The sequence below is a fragment of the Rhododendron vialii genome, chromosome 7a, assembly GCF_030253575.1.
Source record: "Rhododendron vialii isolate Sample 1 chromosome 7a, ASM3025357v1".
Taxonomy (NCBI): Eukaryota; Viridiplantae; Streptophyta; class Magnoliopsida; order Ericales; family Ericaceae; genus Rhododendron; species Rhododendron vialii.
This window is the reverse complement of record NC_080563.1, coordinates 13,127,408-13,133,058: the sequence shown is the minus strand read 5'-3', so window position 1 is coordinate 13,133,058 and position 5,651 is coordinate 13,127,408. Positions and strand designations below refer to the sequence as shown.

General features: G+C 37.3%; 1 long non-coding RNA gene across 1 annotated transcript; it reads right to left on the bottom strand.

The window, feature by feature from the left end:
* Window positions 1-336: 336 nt before the first annotated feature.
* LOC131333171 (uncharacterized) lies at window positions 337-3,558 on the bottom strand. The gene is made up of 3 exons (XR_009201743.1): window positions 3,489-3,558; window positions 3,024-3,071; window positions 337-808 (listed from the first exon to the last, which is right to left on the bottom strand). It is a non-coding gene; the product is annotated as an uncharacterized LOC131333171 (long non-coding RNA).
* Window positions 3,559-5,651: the final 2,093 nt, after the last annotated feature.

Here is a 5,651-nt window from a genome sequence, read left to right as displayed (position 1 = left end):
ATAGTTGTTCGGAAATGGGCAATAGAACACAAAATCTTCGGTGCCCTTTGCAAGATAAGATGAGGCGACAGTAAATACATGTGTGAGTATTTTCTTCATCAAAGCTACAATTCCTTCATCTAATCTTATTCCGAGTTTTTATTCTTCCTTTTTCGTCTTCTCCTTTTTCTTACTATTAATTGTTTATTCCATAATCGCTTCTCAGCATCTTTGCTCCTCTTCATCTTTTTCTTTTGGTCAGATTTCTCCTCATCCAACGAACCAAGTTCAAAATTCACTTTATCGTTCTTCTTCTTCTCCTCCTTAGCCTTCTCCCATTTGAAGATCTTCATTATCCTCTTTGTTCTTTGTTCTTTGTTCTTTGTTCTTTGTTCTTTTCTTTCTTCAATGCAATTCCTTTTTCACGAATACTGTTTCCTCATCTCCATCAGCTTTCACCCTCTTCACAACATGTGGTGCACGGCTACCAGCCTACCATCAACCTCCTCCAATTTCCTCTTACGCCCCACCTCACCATCTTCCTTATCCTTATGTTTTTTCTTCTTTTTCTTTTCTCCCTCCACTATGGTAACCTCTGCAACCACTGTTACCGCTTTACTCACAAAAGCAAGGCCAGCAACCACAGAATCCCCTTCCCTGGGAAGAACCACCACACTCCTTGACCACTCGGCTGGATTGCTCGCATTCAGCTTCCCATGGTTATCCAACTTTTTCCGAAATCAGCTTCTTCTTCATGGAAGCCCTAGGCCCCTACCCCCATTACCTGTTCGAATGACAAGGGAACATAGTAGTCCACCATAGTAATGCACTGCCAAAAAGAATAAACTCGGGAGTCATAAACAATATGATTCTTTCAAAAGAAACAAAATCCACAATAAAGCATCCGGGAATATTTGAAATCTACAAGATTTTACATAAGTTTCTATGCATGTTTGAGTTATACTATTCGGCTTCTTTACATAGCAGCTGCGTAGCTGCTGGTATAGTTCACAATTATAACTTCAGAACTCAAAAATCTATGAGTATAATCTTTTTCACCAACTCTTGTTCAAGCTATAGATAATAGATAAATTCACACCATCAAAGGAAAACCATTAAACGAGGGAAGCATACTTATTTTCATATATATCACCCAACATGACAACTAGGATAGAACATTCAAGGAAACAGGCTGTTTGAAACCTTGTACTTCATAGTTGAGAAAAGCAACCATCTACTAGACTGCTGAAATCATGTGGTTGCAGATGTTTTTCTTAGGCTATTCTGAGAAACTCAGAAACAAACAATGTCAAATGGCTCCCTATAACGCATGCATATTAATCCTACAAGGTGATGAGTAAGATGTGACAAGCTTGGTTTAATAAGATTTCACATCCATGGCGAGGAGGGGCAAAAACTAAAAGAACTAAGAACCCAACATTCACATCCATGGTGCCTGAGGAGAACTATTTGACTCAATTGAAATAAGATTTGAAGAAAAGATTTTCCCATTACCAACCCAATTTATTCAGGTCACGTAGCTCAAAATCCAAAGGGTCAATAACAAGGATGTCTAAGCCAAGGTATTAATAGCCAGAACACCGAATAGTAGATAATAAGACGGATAAATCATCACATGCACGACTAGAACTCTAAAGTGCAGAACTCCTTACATAAATATAAGCAAACACCGAAAAGAAACAATCATTAGTATGTGTAGCAGGGGAGCTGTCAACATAATGAATATAAGCAGGAATCAAACACATTTTGCAACATCATAGTCTCCATGAACAACTGAAACTCTCTTGAAACTCGTGAAGGTTTAACTTACTGAAAAGTACTCCTCATTTCCATCCTAAACCGCCATATCTGGAAATTTTGCTCGCTTTGTGATTTTAAATGATTCAGTAAAGCCTTCCTACTGTTTGACCCCTACATAAGCAACTACTAAATCACGGTTTGCAGATGCAGCAGCCTTCAGTAACTTGATCAATTCCTTTGATTTCTCATTTGCCTCATCTTCCATAATCATCAGAACAACTTTCCAGTCATCATCTTCCAGCAACTTTAATGTCTACCGATTTATAGGCTCAACCAGTGGGAACCAAATCTGCTTTATAATTGCGAGCGCACATACACACAGAGGTTACAGTTCTGATAAATTCATGCTGATAGCTGCCATTGACAGTGAAATTCCGAGGACAAGATAACCTCCATCCCAAATTCAATGGAGCAAATTTGAGACCACCCTCTGGTAGCTCATCTATTTGATATTTCGTGTGTCTGATTTTTCAAAAGGGGTTTCCCATTTGTCGGTAGAATAATACAAAAGGCAGCTACTTTGAAGACATCAGCAGATTCAACACATTCCAATAAATAATACCCTTGAAATGCCAATAAATGATATAAGCTAAAAACTAACATCAGTTCTCCTATCTAGGAGTGACTAATAGTACTTCAGTCAACAATTTCATCAGGAAATAGATACATTTGGTTTATTTCTAGTCACTGCCTTCCACCGTAATGTACTTTCCAGTTCAGCTGAAATAATTCCAAGGTTACAGAGACCTTTCAAGGTACATGCACAGCAGAGCGAATCAATTTTCGAGATTTAGGTAACATGTATATGTGGTCCATGTGGACTTGTTTCTTACTTCGATAACAGGGAAGAGTACAAACTAAGTATAGGAACTCTCATGCAAAAGAAACAGTTAATAAAACCAACCAAAAACACATACTGAACTTAGAACCATGAGAAAAACCATGAGAAAAATTGCACGAAAACTGAACTTGTACATTCTCAATCACCTCCAATTCAAAGAAATAGTATATCCCCAAGCAAACAAAGAATAACCCAAAAAAGTACAATGAAAACAGAACAACAAAATCAATTAAAACAAAAAATTAAGTTACAAGTCACGCATCTAAGAGATTGGGTATGAAGGAAGATCCGGAGAAAACAAGGCCAAGCAAATTCAAAAGGAAAACGATTTGACAAAACCTAAAATTCTTAGCTAGTCTAACTGAGAGAGGAAGAGAATCACCATGAAACACCTCCATCGAGGCTTTGATTGTCCTCAAAATCATAGAACCTGCTGCATATTAAAGGGAAAAAACCAAATCAAAATGGGTTACCGAGCTATCTTATCCACCTTCTATTACAATGTTTGATGTTTTGCTGATAGACTCATGTATAAAAGGAAAAAAATAGAGAACATGATGTTTTCGAGCCCCACCCGGCCCTCCCCTTAGCGCAGCAAAAAACGATAGTCTTTATAAATGTCCAAAACAAAGGTACACAAACAACACACTGGATAGGTCTTTTTCAAGAAAAATAGAACAATTTACAACCACAAATATATCAGAATCCAATATAAGAAAAATTCATTCCCAAATAAAAAAATAATACTTTCTTACTGACATACATGTATTTCATCCTGGTTGAATGTAATAATTACATCCTGGTTGTAATAACTAAATCAACGAAAATCTTGTATGTAATCAGAAACTTTACCAACCCGAATATGAAGCTTAAGATCCAACGCAAGCCAAACCAACATTACATAGCGAATAATGAAGGAAGAGAATCTAAGTTGCCAATTTGGCAAATATTCTCGAAGGGAAGCCATGTAACCAAAATTCATGCCAACTAACCCAAGAAATTATTCCTGAAAATTAAGAAAAGAGAGAGTTTCGTCAAGTTGGGAAATCTATTAAAACAGAATGTTTAAAGACTGGTTAGAAACTCTCACTATACCTCTCTTTTCCGAATTTGGGATCTTTTCATGCAAATACGCATGCCCTAATCTGAGCCTATCGACAATAGTAACAAACTTATGAACCCCAGATTATGTCGAAACCTCAATCTCTCCATCTCACATGCAAGCCAATAATCGCGTTCTTGTCCAAAAGTTACTTTGTATTCTTTTAGCAGAACTAGTGTCGAAATCTCGTGCTCCGCACATCATTTTTGCTCAGTGCAACAATCCTAAGTTTGTTCTATGAGTTGTGATTCAATTACTGGTCTGTCGTTTTCGCACCAAAAATATAATTTATAAAACAGGGAATTAACAATTATCCCGAAGAATAGCAGTTAAGTCCGAGATCGTCCACGGAGAGTAAAAAGCTAAGTTGCAATACGTTCAATTGATTTCTAATTTAATTCTGAAACTAAAAGGAAGTTGGATTTTGATTTGGATTTGCTTAAACTAAAATTAAACTAGAAAGCAATGAAAGAATTTTGAAACAAATGAGATAAAGGACTAGGTTTCCGATTCAGTCTCCCCTTGTAACGCAATTATTTCGAAGCCTAGGGTTTACATTCAACATTCAACCAGATCACCGTAGGGTAGCAATTCCTATCGATAATCCCCAAAAATATAATCAAGATTCGTACTCCGTATAGGTTATCTCAACACGGCACGGATCGTCTCATTGGATTTAACCACGGCACGATCCGTCTCACGTCGTATAATCTATCTCAAAGCCTATCTCGAAACATTCAAAATCATTGCATGACTGTGCTTGAAATCATGGATGCAAACACATTCGAATATTGGAAAAATATAAAACTTCATAAAAAGTTACGAATCGATCAAGTCATACAATCAAGTTAAATATAAAACCCTAGAAATCTAACAACTACGCTAGTTGGAGAGACCTCCTCGTCACCCTAGCCAAATAGTTTAGCCGCTCATGGAGTGAGAACAAATAATCGTGAAACAAATAAACTCCATTGAGCAATAAACTAAAAACTTGCAGAGAATAAAAAGATTAAACCCTGAAGCTTGTTTTCTTCTTCCGTCGTGTTGCTACCGCTCTGGCCGAGGCGTGATCAAAAGCCGCACAACTCAATTGCTTTCTGTAAGCATGAGTAAAGCTCCTGATGGCAGTCCCGTTCTTACCGTTTCTCCGTGGGAGAAAAAGATCCTAGCATGGCAGCCCCCGTTCTCGGTTATTGCGTGGGAGAAAAAAGTGATTCCCAAAACCCTTTTTTCTTCCTTTTAATAGTGGACCACTCCAGCTGTAGTAATAAGCCGAGACTTTCTTTGGCTTCTAAAGTATCACCAATCCTTCAATTATTGGGCCCACTTTATAATTGTCCAATTCCCAGTCAATTATGATTGGGTCACAATGGGTTTTGACCCAAATAAAACTAGTCCACGCCATATAATCATTAATTGCCGCTTCGAGCTTTAATTAATTTGACGACCAGCTTTATTTTGACACGAAATAAAATTTGACTTTGCTCTTTAGCTCCAAATGTTATTCATCGGCTCAAAGAGTCCTGAAACATAATTAACAAGTATCAAACACCAAGTACCACACTAAACGGACATAACAAACCTAAGTTAGGGGGCGTAAATAGGCATATTTACGCACCTATCAATTACTCATCAGAAGCATGCCAAATACGCGTTTAAACCTTCAGGATATACAACTGGCTGCAACATTAAGCTGTGAGGAATTTTCATGAATAATTAATCTCAAAAGCTTGTAGATATTTCTGTACTATCAAGTATCAACCGATCATCCCATAATAAAGTGAGAACGCAGCTTCCATTTTCATAAACAGCCTTATAAACTTTTCTTCCGAAGAACCTGTACTCATGAGCCAAAGGTAATCAATCAATAGGTAAAATAAAATCCCAAGGATATGAATTGGTAAAATA